Consider the following 13,962-nt stretch of genomic DNA (forward strand, 5'->3'; position numbering starts at 1 on the left):
TCAGTAGACCAGAGCCCTAATGTTAACCTGTTCCCTGTTCAGTAGACCAGAGCCCTAATGTTAACCTGTTCCCTGTATAGTAGACCAGAGCCCTAATGGAGCCCTGTTCCCTGTATAGTAGACCAGAGCCCTAATGGAGCCCTGTTCCCTGTATAGTAGACCAGAGCCCTGTTCCCTGTATAGTAGACCAGAGCCCTGTTCCCTGTATAGTAGACCAGAGCCCTGTTCCCTGTATAGTAGACCAGAGCCCTAATGTTAACCTGTTCCCTGTATAGTAGACCAGAACCTTAATGTTAACCTGTTCCCTGTATAGTAGACCAGAGCCCTAATGTTAACCTGTTCCCTGTATAGTAGACCAGAGCCCTGTTCCCTGTATAGTAGACCAGAGCCCTGTTCCCTGTATAGTAGACCAGAGCCCTGTTCCCTGTATAGTAGACCAGAGCCCTGTTCCCTGTATAGTAGACCAGAGCCCTGTTCCCTGTATAGTAGAACAGAGCCCTGTTCCCTGTATAGTAGACCAGAACCCTAATGTTAACCTGTTCCCTGTATAGTAGACCAGAGCCCTGTTCCCTGTATAGTAGACCAGAGCCCTGTACAGTAGACCAGAGCCCTGTTCCCTGTATAGTAGACCAGAGCCCTGTTCCCTGTATAGTAGACCAGAGCCCTGTTCCCTGTATAGTAGACCAGAGCCCTGTTCCCTGTATAGTAGACCAGAGCCCTGTTCCCTGTATAGTAGACCAGAGCCCTGTTCCCTGTATAGTAGACAAGAGCCCTGTTCCCTGTATAGTAGACCAGAGCCCTGTTCCCTGTATAGTAGACCAGAGCCCTGTTCCCTGTATAGTAGACCAGAGCCCTGTTCCCTGTATAGTAGACCAGAGCCCTAATGTTAACCTGTTCCCTGTATAGTAGACCAGAGCCCTAATGTTAACCTGTTCCCTGTATAGTAGACCAGAGCCCTGTTCCCTGTATAGTAGACCAGAACCTTAATGTTAACCTGTTCCCTGTATAGTAGACCAGAGCCCTAATGTTAACCTGTTCCCTGTATAGTAGACCAGAGCCCTGTTCCCTGTATAGTAGACCAGAACCCTAATGTTAACCTGTTCCCTGTATAGTAGACCAGAGCCCTGTTCCCTGTATAGTAGACCAGAACCTTAATGTTAACCTGTTCCCTGTATAGTAGACCAGAGCCCTAATGTTAACATGTTCCCTGTATAGTAGACCAGAGCCCTAATGTTAACTTGTTCCCTGTTCAGTAGACCAGAACCCTAATGTTAATCTGTTCCCTGTATAGTAGACCAGAGCCCTGTTCCCTGTATAGTAGACCAGAGCCCTGTTCCCTGTATAGTAGACCAGAGCCCTGTTCCCTGTATAGTAGACCAGAGCCCTAATGTTAACCTGTTCCCTGTATAGTAGACCAGAGCCCTAATGTTAACTTGTTCCCTGTATAGTAGACCAGAGCCTTGTTCCCTGTATAGTAGACCAGAGCCCTAATGTCTGTTTTAAGTCTGTGTGTGTTGTCTGTTTTAAGACTGTGTGTGTTGTTGTCTGTTTTTAGACTGTGTGTGTTGCTCTCTGTTTTAAGTCTGTGTGTGTTGCTGTCTGTTTTTAGACTGTGTGTGTTGCTCTCTGTTTTAAGACTGTGTGTGTTGTTGTCTGTTTTGAGACTGTGTGTGTTGGTCTGTTTTAAGACTGTGTGTGTTGCTCTCTGTTTTAAGACTGTGTGTGTTGCTCTCTGTTTTAAGACTGTGTGTGTTGGTCTGTTTTAAGACTGTGTGTTGTTGTCTGTTTTGAGACTGTGTGTGTTGCTCTCTGTTTTAAGACTGTGTGTGTTGGTCTGTTTTAAGACTGTGTGTGTTGGTCTGTTTTAAGACTGTGTGTGTTGGTCTGTTTTAAGACTGTGTGTGTTGCTCTCTGTTTTAAGACTGTGTGTGTTGCTCTCTGTTTTAAGACTGTGTGTGTTGGTCTGTTTTAAGACTGTGTGTGTTGCTCTCTGTTTTAAGACTGTGTGTTGGTCTGTTTTAAGACTGTGTGTGTTGGTCTGTTTTAAGACTGTGTGTGTTGGTCTGTTTTAAGACTGTGTGTGTTGCTCTCTGTTTTAAGACTGTGTGTGTTGGTCTATTTTAAGACTGTGTGTGTTGGTCTGTTTTAAGACTGTGTGTGTTGCTGTCGGTTTTAAGACTGTGTGTGTTGGTCTGTTTTAAGACTGTGTGTGTTGCTCTCTGTTTTAAGACTGTGTGTTGGTCTGTTTTGAGACTGTGTGTGTTGGTCTGTTTTAAGACTGTGTGTGTTGCTCTGTTTTGAGACTGTGTGTGTGTTGGTCTGTTTTAAGACTGTGTGTGTTGCTCTCTGTTTTAAGACTGTGTGTGTTGGTCTGTTTTGAGACTGTGTGTGTTGCTCTCTGTTTTAAGACTGTGTGTGTTGGTCTGTTTTAAGACTGTGTGTGTTGGTCTGTTTTAAGACTGTGTGTGTTGGTCTGTTTTAAGACTGTGTGTGTTGCTCTCTGTTTTAAGACTGTGTGTGTTGGTCTATTTTAAGACTGTGTGTGTTGCTGTCTGTTTTAAGACTGTGTGTGTTGTTGTCTGTTTTAAGACTGTGTGTGTTGCTGTCTGTTTTGAGACTGTGTGTGTTGCTGTCTGTTTTGAGACTGTGTGTGTTGCTGTCTGTTTTAAGTCTGTGTTGCTCTCTGTTTTAATTCTGTGTTGTTGTCTGTTTTAAGTCTGTGTGTGTTGCTGTCTGTTTTAAGACTGTGTGTTGCTGTCTGTTTTGAGACTGTGTGTATTGCTGTCTGTTTTGAGACTGTGTGTATTGCTCTCTGTTCTAAGTCTGTGTGTGTTGCTGTCTGTTTTAAGACTGTGTGTGTTGCTGTCTGTTTTAAGACTGTGTTGTTGTCTGTTTTAAGATTGTGTGTGTTGCTGTCTGTTTTAAGACTGTGTGTGTTGCTGTCTGTTTTAAGACTGTGTGTTTGGTCTATTTTAAGACTGTGTGTGTTGGTCTGTTTTAAGTCTGTGTTGCTCTCTGTTTTAAGACTGTGTGTGTTGCTGTCTGTTTTAATTCTGTGTGTGTTGCTGTCTGTTTTAAGACTGTGTGTGTTGCTGTCTGTTTTAAGACTGTGTGTGTTGCTGTCTGTTTTAAGACTGTGTGTTTGGTCTATTTTAAGACTGTGTGTGTTGGTCTGTTTTAAGTCTGTGTTGCTCTCTGTTTTAAGACTGTGTGTGTTGCTGTCTGTTTTAATTCTGTGTGTGTTGCTGTCTGTTTTGAGACTGTGTGTGTTGCTGTCTGTTTTAAGACTGTGTGTGTTGGTCTCTGTTCTAAGTCTGTGTGTGTTGCTGTCTGTTTTTAGACTGTGTGTGTTGCTGTCTGTTTTAAGACTGTGTGTGTTGGTCTCTGTTCTAAGACTGTGTGTGTTGCTGTCTGTTTTTAGACTGTGTGTGTTGGTCTGTTCTAAGACTGTGTGTGTTGGTCTGTTCTAAGACTGTGTGTGTTGGTCTCTGTTTTAAGACTGTGTGTGTTGGTGTCTGTTTTGAGACTGTGTGTGTTGGTCTCTGTTTTAAGACTGTGTGTGTTGGTGTCTGTTTTAAGACTGTGTGTTGGTCTGTTTTAAGATTGTGTGTGTTGCTCTCTGTTTTAAGACTGTGTGTGTTGCTGTCTGTTCTAAGACTGTGTGTGTTGGTGTCTGTTTTGAGACTGTGTGTGTTGGTCTCTGTTTTAAGACTGTGTGTTGGTCTGTTTTAAGACTGTGTGTGTTGCTCTCTGTTTTGAGACTGTGTGTGTTGCTCTGTTTTAAGACTGTGTGTGTTGCTCTCTGTTTTAAGACTGTGTGTGTTGGTCTGTTTTAAGTCTGTGTTACTGTGTGTGTTGGTCTCTGTTTTTGGGCTCCCGAGTGGCTCAGCGGTCTAAGGCTCTGCATCTCAGTTCAAGAGGCGTCACTACAGTTCCTGGTTTGAATCCAGGCTGTATCACATCCGGCCGTGATTGGGAGTCCCATAGTGCGACGCTCAATTGGCTTAGGGTCATCCGGGTTAGGGTTTGGCCGTGGGTAGGCCGTCATTGTAAATAAGAATCTGTTCTTAACTGACTTGCTTAGTTAAATAAAATAAAGGTTAAATATATACATTTTTTTAAAGTCTGTGTTTCTGTATGTCATAAGTCTGTGTTTCTGCCTCTCTTGGTCTGTGAGTGTTTCTGTCTCTCTTGGTCTGTGAGTGTTTCTGTCTCTCTTGGTCTGTGAGTGTTTCTGTCTCTTGGTCTGTGAGTGTTTCTGTCTCTTGGTCTGTGAGTGTTTCTGTCTCTTGGTCTGTGAGTGTTTCTGTCTCTTGGTCTGTGAGTGTTTCTGTCTCTCTTGGTCTGTGAGTGTTTCTGTCTCTCTTGGTCTGTGAGTGTTTCTGTCTCTCTTGGTCTGTGAGTGTTTCTGTCTCTCTTGGTCTGTGAGTGTTTCTGTCTCTTGGTCTGTGAGTGTTTCTGTCTCTTGGTCTGTGAGTGTTTCTGTCTCTTGGTCTGTGAGTGTTTCTGTCTCTTGGTCTGTGAGTGTTTCTGTCTCTTGGTCTGTGAGTGTTTCTGTCTCTTGGTCTGTGAGTGTTTCTGTCTCTTGATCTGTGAGTGTTTCTGCCTCTCTTGTTCTGTGAGTGTTTCTGTCTCTCTTGGTCTGTGAGTGTTTCTGTCTCTTGGTCTGTGAGTGTTTCTGTCTCTTGGTCTGTGAGTGTTTCTGTCTTGGTCTGTGAGTGTTTCTGTCTCTTGATCTGTGAGTGTTTCTGCCTCTCTTGTTCTGTGAGTGTTTCTGTCTCTCTTGGTCTGTGAGTGTTTCTGTCTCTCTTGGTCTGTGAGTGTTTCTGTCTCTCTTGGTCTGTGAGTGTTTCTGTCTCTCTTGGTCTGTGAGTGTTTCTGTCTCTCTTGGTCTGTGAGTGTTTCTGTCTCTCTTGGTCTGTTGGTGTTTCTGCCTCTCTTGGCCTGTGAGTGTTTCTGTTTCTTGGTGTGTGAGTGTTTCTTGGTCTGTGAGTGTTTCTGTCTCTTGGTCTGTGAGTGTTTCTGTCTCTCTTGGTCTGTGAGTGTTTCTGCCTCTCTTGGTCTGTGAGTGTTTCTGCCTCTCTTGGTCTGTGAGTGTTTCTGTCTCTCTTGGTCTGTGAGTGTTTCTGTTTCTTGGTCTGTGAGTGTTTCTGCCTCTCTTGGTCTGTGAGTGTTTCTGCCTCTCTTGGTCAGTGAGTGTTTCTGCCTCTCTTGGTCAGTGAGTGTTTCTGCCTCTTGGTCAGTGAGTGTTTCTGTCTCTTGGTCTGTGAGTGTTTCTGTCTCTTGGTCTGTGAGTGTTTCTGTCTCTTGGTCTGTGAGTGTTTCTGCCTCTCTTGGTCTGTGAGTGTTTCTGTCTCTCTTGGTCTGTGAGTGTTTCTGTCTCTCTTGGTCTGTGAGTGTTTCTGTCTCTCTTGGTCTGTTGGTGTTTCTGCCTCTCTTGGCCTGTGAGTGTTTCTGTTTCTTGGTGTGTGAGTGTTTCTTGGTCTGTGAGTGTTTCTGTCTCTTGGTCTGTGAGTGTTTCTGTCTCTCTTGGTCTGTGAGTGTTTCTGTCTCTTGGTCTGTGAGTGTTTCTGCCTCTCTTGGTCTGTGAGTGTTTCTGCCTCTCTTGGTCTGTGAGTGTTTCTGTCTCTCTTGGTCTGTGAGTGTTTCTGTCTCTCTTGGTCTGTGAGTGTTTCTGCCTCTCTTGGTCTGTGAGTGTTTCTGTCACTTGGTCTGTGAGTGTTCCTGTCTCTTTTGGTCTGTGAGTGTTTCTGTCTCTCTCGGTCTGTGAGTGTTTCTGTCTCTCTCGGTCTGTGAGTGTTTCTGTCTCTCTTGGTCTGTGCGTGTTTCTGTTTCTTGGTCTGTGAGTGTTTCTGTCTCTTGGTGTGAGTGTTTCTGTCTCTCTTGGTCTGAGTATTTCTGTCTCTTGGTCTGTGAGTGTTTCTGCCTCTCTTGGTCAGTGAGTGTTTCTGTCTCTTGGTCTGTGAGTGTTTCTGTCTCTTGGTCTGTGAGTGTTTCTGTCTCTTGGTCTGTGAGTGTTTCTGTCTCTTGGTCTGTGAGTGTTTCTGTCTCTCTTGGTCTGTGAGTGTTTCTGTCTCTCTTGGTCTGTGAGTGTTTCTGTCTCTCTTGGTCTGTGAGTGTTTCTGTCTCTCTTGGTCTGTGAGTGTTTCTGTCTCTCTTGGTCTGTGAGTGTTTCTGTCTCTCTTGGTCTGTGAGTGTTTCTGCCTCTCTTGGTCAGTGAGTGTTTCTGCCTCTCTTGGTCAGTGAGTGTTTCTGCCTCTCTTGGTCAGTGAGTGTTTCTGCCTCTCTTGGTCAGTGAGTGTTTCTGCCTCTCTTGGTCAGTGAGTGTTTCTGTCTCTTGGTCCGTGAGTGTTTCTGTCTCTCTTGGTCTGTGAGTGTTTCTGCCTCTCTTGGTCTGTGAGTGTTTCTGCCTCTCTTGGTCAGTGAGTGTTTCTGCCTCTTGGTCAGTGAGTGTTTCTGTCTCTTGGTCTGTGAGTGTTTCTGTCTCTTGGTCTGTGAGTGTTTCTGTCTCTTGGTCTGTGAGTGTTTCTGTCTCTCTTGGTCTGTGAGTGTTTCTGTCTCTCTTGGTCTGTGAGTGTTTCTGCCTCTCTTGGTCAGTGAGTGTTTCTGCCTCTTGGTCTGTGAGTGTTTCTGTCTCTTGGTCTGTGAGTGTTTCTGTCTCTTGGTCTGTGAGTGTTTCTGTCTCTTGGTCTGTGAGTGTTTCTGTCTCTCTTGGTCTGTGAGTGTTTCTGCCTCTCTTGGTCTGTGAGTGTTTCTGCCTCTCTTGGTCTGTGAGTGTTTCTGTCTCTCTTGGTCTGTGAGTGTTTCTGTCTCTCTTGGTCTGTGAGTGTTTCTGTCTCTCTTGGTCTGTGAGTGTTTCTGTCACTTGGTCTGTGAGTGTTTCTGTCTCTTTTGGTCTGTGAGTGTTTCTGTCTCTCTCGGTCTGTGAGTGTTTCTGTCTCTCTTGGTCTGTGAGTGTTTCTGTCTCTCTTGGTCTGTGAGTGTTTCTGTCTCTTGGTGTGAGTGTTTCTGTCTCTCTTGGTCTGAGTATTTCTGTCTCTTGGTCTGTGAGTGTTTCTGTCTCTTGGTCTGTGAGTGTTTCTGTCTCTCTTGGTCTGTGAGTGTTTCTGTCTCTTGGTCTGTGAGTGTTTCTGTCTCTTGGTCTGTGAGTGTTTCTGTCTCTTGGTCTGTGAGTGTTTCTGTCTCTCTTGGTCTGTGAGTGTTTCTGTCTCTCTTGGTCTGTGAGTGTTTCTGTCTCTCTTGGTCTGTGAGTGTTTCTGCCTCTCTTGGTCTGTGAGTGTTTCTGCCTCTCTTGGTCAGTGAGTGTTTCTGCCTCTCTTGGTCAGTGAGTGTTTCTGCCTCTCTTGGTCAGTGAGTGTTTCTGCCTCTCTTGGTCAGTGAGTGTTTCTGCCTCTCTTGGTCTGTGAGTGTTTCTGTCTCTCTTGGTCCGTGAGTGTTTCTGTCTCTCTTGGTCCGTGAGTGTTTCTGTCTCTCTTGGTCCGTGAGTGTTTCTGTCTCTCTTGGTCTGTGAGTGTTTCTGTCTCTCTTGGTCTGTGAGTGTTTCTGTCTCTCTTGGTCTGTGAGTGTTTCTGTCTCTCTTGGTCTGTGAGTGTTTCTGTCTCTCTTGGTCTGTGAGTGTTTCTGTCTCTCTTGGTCTGTGAGTGTTTCTGTCTCTCTTGGTCTGTTGGTGTTTCTGCCTCTCTTGGCCTGTGAGTGTTTCTGTTTCTTGGTGTGTGAGTGTTTCTTGGTCTGTGAGTGTTTCTGTCTCTTGGTCTGTGAGTGTTTCTGTCTCTCTTGGTCTGTGAGTGTTTCTGCCTCTCTTGATCTGTGAGTGTTTCTGCCTCTCTTGGTCTGTGAGTGTTTCTGTCTCTCTTGGTCTGTGAGTGTTTCTGTTTCTTGGTCTGTGAGTGTTTCTGCCTCTCTTGGTCTGTGAGTGTTTCTGCCTCTCTTGGTCAGTGAGTGTTTCTGCCTCTCTTGGTCAGTGAGTGTTTCTGCCTCTTGGTCAGTGAGTGTTTCTGTCTCTTGGTCTGTGAGTGTTTCTGTCTCTTGGTCTGTGAGTGTTTCTGTCTCTTGGTCTGTGAGTGTTTCTGCCTCTCTTGGTCTGTGAGTGTTTCTGTCTCTCTTGGTCTGTGAGTGTTTCTGTCTCTCTTGGTCTGTGAGTGTTTCTGTCTCTCTTGGTCTGTTGGTGTTTCTGCCTCTCTTGGCCTGTGAGTGTTTCTGTTTCTTGGTGTGTGAGTGTTTCTTGGTCTGTGAGTGTTTCTGTCTCTTGGTCTGTGAGTGTTTCTGTCTCTCTTGGTCTGTGAGTGTTTCTGTCTCTTGGTCTGTGAGTGTTTCTGCCTCTCTTGGTCTGTGAGTGTTTCTGCCTCTCTTGGTCTGTGAGTGTTTCTGTCTCTCTTGGTCTGTGAGTGTTTCTGTCTCTCTTGGTCTGTGAGTGTTTCTGCCTCTCTTGGTCTGTGAGTGTTTCTGTCACTTGGTCTGTGAGTGTTCCTGTCTCTTTTGGTCTGTGAGTGTTTCTGTCTCTCTCGGTCTGTGAGTGTTTCTGTCTCTCTCGGTCTGTGAGTGTTTCTGTCTCTCTTGGTCTGTGCGTGTTTCTGTTTCTTGGTCTGTGAGTGTTTCTGTCTCTTGGTGTGAGTGTTTCTGTCTCTCTTGGTCTGAGTATTTCTGTCTCTTGGTCTGTGAGTGTTTCTGCCTCTCTTGGTCAGTGAGTGTTTCTGTCTCTTGGTCTGTGAGTGTTTCTGTCTCTTGGTCTGTGAGTGTTTCTGTCTCTTGGTCTGTGAGTGTTTCTGTCTCTTGGTCTGTGAGTGTTTCTGTCTCTCTTGGTCTGTGAGTGTTTCTGTCTCTCTTGGTCTGTGAGTGTTTCTGTCTCTCTTGGTCTGTGAGTGTTTCTGTCTCTCTTGGTCTGTGAGTGTTTCTGTCTCTCTTGGTCTGTGAGTGTTTCTGCCTCTCTTGGTCAGTGAGTGTTTCTGCCTCTCTTGGTCAGTGAGTGTTTCTGCCTCTCTTGGTCAGTGAGTGTTTCTGCCTCTCTTGGTCAGTGAGTGTTTCTGCCTCTCTTGGTCAGTGAGTGTTTCTGTCTCTTGGTCCGTGAGTGTTTCTGTCTCTCTTGGTCTGTGAGTGTTTCTGCCTCTCTTGGTCTGTGAGTGTTTCTGCCTCTCTTGGTCAGTGAGTGTTTCTGCCTCTTGGTCAGTGAGTGTTTCTGTCTCTTGGTCTGTGAGTGTTTCTGTCTCTTGGTCTGTGAGTGTTTCTGTCTCTTGGTCTGTGAGTGTTTCTGTCTCTCTTGGTCTGTGAGTGTTTCTGTCTCTCTTGGTCTGTGAGTGTTTCTGCCTCTCTTGGTCAGTGAGTGTTTCTGCCTCTTGGTCTGTGAGTGTTTCTGTCTCTTGGTCTGTGAGTGTTTCTGTCTCTTGGTCTGTGAGTGTTTCTGTCTCTTGGTCTGTGAGTGTTTCTGTCTCTCTTGGTCTGTGAGTGTTTCTGCCTCTCTTGGTCTGTGAGTGTTTCTGCCTCTCTTGGTCTGTGAGTGTTTCTGTCTCTCTTGGTCTGTGAGTGTTTCTGTCTCTCTTGGTCTGTGAGTGTTTCTGCCTCTCTTGGTCTGTGAGTGTTTCTGTCTCTTGGTCTGTGAGTGTTTCTGTCTCTCTTGGTCTGTGAGTGTTTCTGTCACTTGGTCTGTGAGTGTTTCTGTCTCTTTTGGTCTGTGAGTGTTTCTGTCTCTCTCGGTCTGTGAGTGTTTCTGTCTCTCTTGGTCTGTGAGTGTTTCTGTCTCTCTTGGTCTGTGAGTGTTTCTGTCTCTTGGTGTGAGTGTTTCTGTCTCTCTTGGTCTGAGTATTTCTGTCTCTTGGTCTGTGAGTGTTTCTGTCTCTTGGTCAGTGAGTGTTTCTGTCTCTCTTGGTCTGTGAGTGTTTCTGTCTCTTGGTCTGTGAGTGTTTCTGTCTCTTGGTCTGTGAGTGTTTCTGTCTCTTGGTCTGTGAGTGTTTCTGTCTCTCTTGGTCTGTGAGTGTTTCTGTCTCTCTTGGTCTGTGAGTGTTTCTGTCTCTCTTGGTCTGTGAGTGTTTCTGCCTCTCTTGGTCTGTGAGTGTTTCTGCCTCTCTTGGTCAGTGAGTGTTTCTGCCTCTCTTGGTCAGTGAGTGTTTCTGCCTCTCTTGGTCAGTGAGTGTTTCTGCCTCTCTTGGTCAGTGAGTGTTTCTGCCTCTCTTGGTCTGTGAGTGTTTCTGTCTCTCTTGGTCCGTGAGTGTTTCTGTCTCTCTTGGTCCGTGAGTGTTTCTGTCTCTCTTGGTCCGTGAGTGTTTCTGTCTCTCTTGGTCTGTGAGTGTTTCTGTCTCTCTTGGTCTGTGAGTGTTTCTGTCTCTCTTGGTCTGTGAGTGTTTCTGTCTCTCTTGGTCTGTGAGTGTTTCTGTCTCTCTTGGTCTGTTGGTGTTTCTGCCTCTCTTGGCCTGTGAGTGTTTCTGTTTCTTGGTGTGTGAGTGTTTCTTGGTCTGTGAGTGTTTCTGCCTCTCTTGATCTGTGAGTGTTTCTGCCTCTCTTGGCCTGTGAGTGTTTCTGTTTCTTGGTGTGTGAGTGTTTCTTGGTCTGTGAGTGTTTCTGCCTCTCTTGATCTGTGAGTGTTCTCGTCTCTCTTGGTCTGTGAGTGTTTCTGCCTCTCTTGGTCAGTGAGTGTTTCTGCCTCTTGGTCAGTGAGTGTTTCTGTCTCTCTTGGTCTGTGAGTGTTTCTGTCTCTCTTGGTCTGTGAGTGTTTCTGCCTCTCTTGGTCTGTGAGTGTTTCTGTCTCTCTTGGTCTGTGAGTGTTTCTGCCTCTCTTGATCTGTGAGTGTTCTCGTCTCTCTTGGTCTGTGAGTGTTTCTGTCTCTCTTGGTCTGTGAGTGTTTCTGCCTCTCTTGGTCTGTGAGTGTTTCTGTCTCTCTTGGTCTGTGAGTGTTTCTGTCTCTCTTGGTCTGTGAGTGTTTCTGCCTCTCTTGGTCTGTGAGTGTTTCTGCCTCTCTTGGTCTGTGAGTGTTTCTGTCTCTCTTGGTCTGTGAGTGTTTCTGTCTCTTGGTCTGTGAGTGTTTCTGTCTCTCTTGGTCTGTGAGTGTTTCTGTCTCTCTTGGTCTGTGAGTGTTTCTGTCTCTTGGTCTGTGAGTGTTTCTGTCTCTCTTGGTCTGTGAGTGTTTCTGTCTCTTGGTCTGTGAGTATTTCTGTCTCTTGGTCTGTGAGTGTTTCTGTCTCTCTTGGTCTGTGAGTGTTTCTGTCTCTTGGTCTGTGAGTGTTTCTGTCTCTTGGTCTGTGAGTGTTTCTGTCTCTTGGTCTGTGAGTGTTTCTGTCTCTTGGTCTGTGAGTGTTTCTGTCTCTTGGTCTGTGAGTATTTCTGTCTCTTGGTCTGTTAGTGTTTCTGTCTCTTGGTCTGTGAGTGTTTCTGTCTCTTGGTCTGTGAGTGTTTCTGCCTCTCTTGGTCTGTGAGTGTTTCTGCCTCTCTTGGTCTGTGAGTGTTTCTGTCTCTCTTGGTCTGTGAGTGTTTCTGTCTCTCTTGGTCTGTGAGTGTTTCTGCCTCTCTTGGTCTGTGAGTGTTTCTGTCTCTCTTGGTCTGTGAGTGTTTCTGTCTCTCTTGGTCTGTGAGTGTTTCTGTCTCTTGGTCTGTGAGTGTTTCTGCCTCTCTTGGTCTGTGAGTGTTTCTGTCTCTCTTGGTCTGTGAGTGTTTCTGTCTCTCTTGGTCTGTGAGTGTTTCTGTCTCTTGGTCTGTGAGTGTTTCTGTCTCTCTTGGTCTGTGAGTGTTTCTGTCTCTTGGTCTGTGAGTATTTCTGTCTCTTGGTCTGTGAGTGTTTCTGTCTCTCTTGGTCTGTGAGTGTTTCTGTCTCTTGGTCTGTGAGTGTTTCTGTCTCTTGGTCTGTGAGTGTTTCTGTCTCTTGGTCTGTGAGTGTTTCTGTCTCTTGGTCTGTGAGTGTTTCTGTCTCTTGGTCTGTGAGTATTTCTGTCTCTTGGTCTGTTAGTGTTTCTGTCTCTTGGTCTGTGAGTGTTTCTGTCTCTTGGTCTGTGAGTGTTTCTGCCTCTCTTGGTCTGTGAGTGTTTCTGCCTCTCTTGGTCTGTGAGTGTTTCTGTCTCTCTTGGTCTGTGAGTGTTTCTGTCTCTCTTGGTCTGTGAGTGTTTCTGCCTCTCTTGGTCTGTGAGTGTTTCTGTCTCTCTTGGTCTGTGAGTGTTTCTGTCTCTCTTGGTCTGTGAGTGTTTCTGTCTCTTGGTCTGTGAGTGTTTCTGCCTCTCTTGGTCTGTGAGTGTTTCTGCCTCTCTTGGTCTGTGAGTGTTTCTGTCTCTCTTGGTCTGTGAGTGTTTCTGTCTCTCTTGGTCTGTGAGTGTTTCTGCCTCTCTTGGTCTGTGAGTGTTTCTGTCTCTCTTGGTCTGTGAGTGTTTCTGTCTCTCTTGGTCTGTGAGTGTTTCTGCCTCTCTTGGTCTGTGAGTGTTTCTGCCTCTCTTGGTCTGTGAGTGTTTCTGCCTCTCTTGGTCTGTGAGTGTTTCTGCCTCTCTAGGTCTGTGAGTGTTTCTGCCTCTCTAGGTCTGTGAGTGTTTCTGCCTCTCTTGGTCTGTGAGTGTTTCTGTCTCTTGGTCTGTGAGTGTTTCTGTCTCTCTTGGTCTGTGAGTGTTTCTGTCTCTCTTGGTCTGTGTGTATTACCATACTACTTAGCTCATATTTCTCTGTGTACACTGGGCTGTCTCACCGATGTGGCACGTGGACCACCACCCCCTGCTCTGATGGCAGACAGCCCCAGCATCCCCTACTCTCCTCTGTTCTCTCTCTCAGGCTCCCCCTCTCTCCCTCTTCTCTCCATATTGTCTAGTCCCCTTCTCCCCAGCATTCTCCAGCCACTCTTAACCCCCTCAACCTGCTCTCTCTTCCCCCTCTCCCCTCTCCTCCCCCTCTCCCTCTCCTCCCTCTCCCCTCCCTCCCCCCCAACTTCTCCCATCTCTCCCCTTCTCCTCTCTCCCCTCTCTCCCCTCTCCTCCCTCCCCTCCTCCCTCTCTCCCCCTCTCCCTCTCTCCCCTCTCCTCCCCTCTCCCCTCTCTCCCCCCCTCTCCTCCCTCTCCTCCCCCTCTCCCCTCCCCTATCTATTCACCCTCTCTCTCTCACACACTCTTTTCCCTCTCTCCTCTCTCCCACTTCTCTATTCCCTCTCCCCTCCATCCCCCCACCTTCTCCCATCTCTCCCCTTCTCCTCTCTCCCCTCACTCTCTATTCACGCTCCCTACCCCCTCCCCTCTCCTCCCTCACTCCCTCCTCTCTCCCTCTCCCCCCCCCGTGATCCTCCCTGATCCTCATCCAGCCTGGCGTGTCCTTTACCTAGCCAGCCGGCCACCACAGGCAGTCCTCTTTACACTCTACCCTTACCAACAGGCCCCTTTCTACTCTGTCTACCCTTACCAACAGGCCCCTTTCTACTCTGTCTACCCTTACCAACAGGCCCCTTTCTACTCTGTCTACCCTTACCAACAGGCAGTCCTCTTTAAACTCTGCTCATCAATATCAAGCCTCAGAACGCCCTCTCTCTTCCACAGTCCTACAGAATAATCCCTCTCCCTATATCTTTCTACTCTGTCTACCCTTACCAACAGGCCCCTTTCTGCTCTGTCTACCCTTACCAACAGGCCCCTTTCTACTAATCTACCCTTACCAACAGGCCCATTTCTACTCTGTCTACCCTTACCAACAGGCCCCTTTCTACTCTGTCTACCCTTACCAACATGCCCCTTTCTACTCTGTCTACCCTTACCAACAGGCCCCTTTCTACTCTGTCTACCCTTACCAACAGGCCCCTTTCTGCTCTGTCTACCCTTACCAACAGGCCCCTTTCTACTCTGTCTACCCTTACCAACTGGCCCCTTTCTACTCTGTCTACCCTTACCAACAGGCCCCTTTCTACTCTGTCTACCCTTACCAACAGGCCCCTTTCTGCTCTGTCTACCCTTACCAACAGGCCCCTTTCTACTCTGTCTACCCTTACCAACAGGCCCCTTTCTACTCTGTCTACCCTTACC

The sequence above is a fragment of the Oncorhynchus masou genome, chromosome 20, assembly GCF_036934945.1.
Source record: "Oncorhynchus masou masou isolate Uvic2021 chromosome 20, UVic_Omas_1.1, whole genome shotgun sequence".
Lineage (NCBI taxonomy): Eukaryota > Metazoa > Chordata > Actinopteri > Salmoniformes > Salmonidae > Oncorhynchus > Oncorhynchus masou.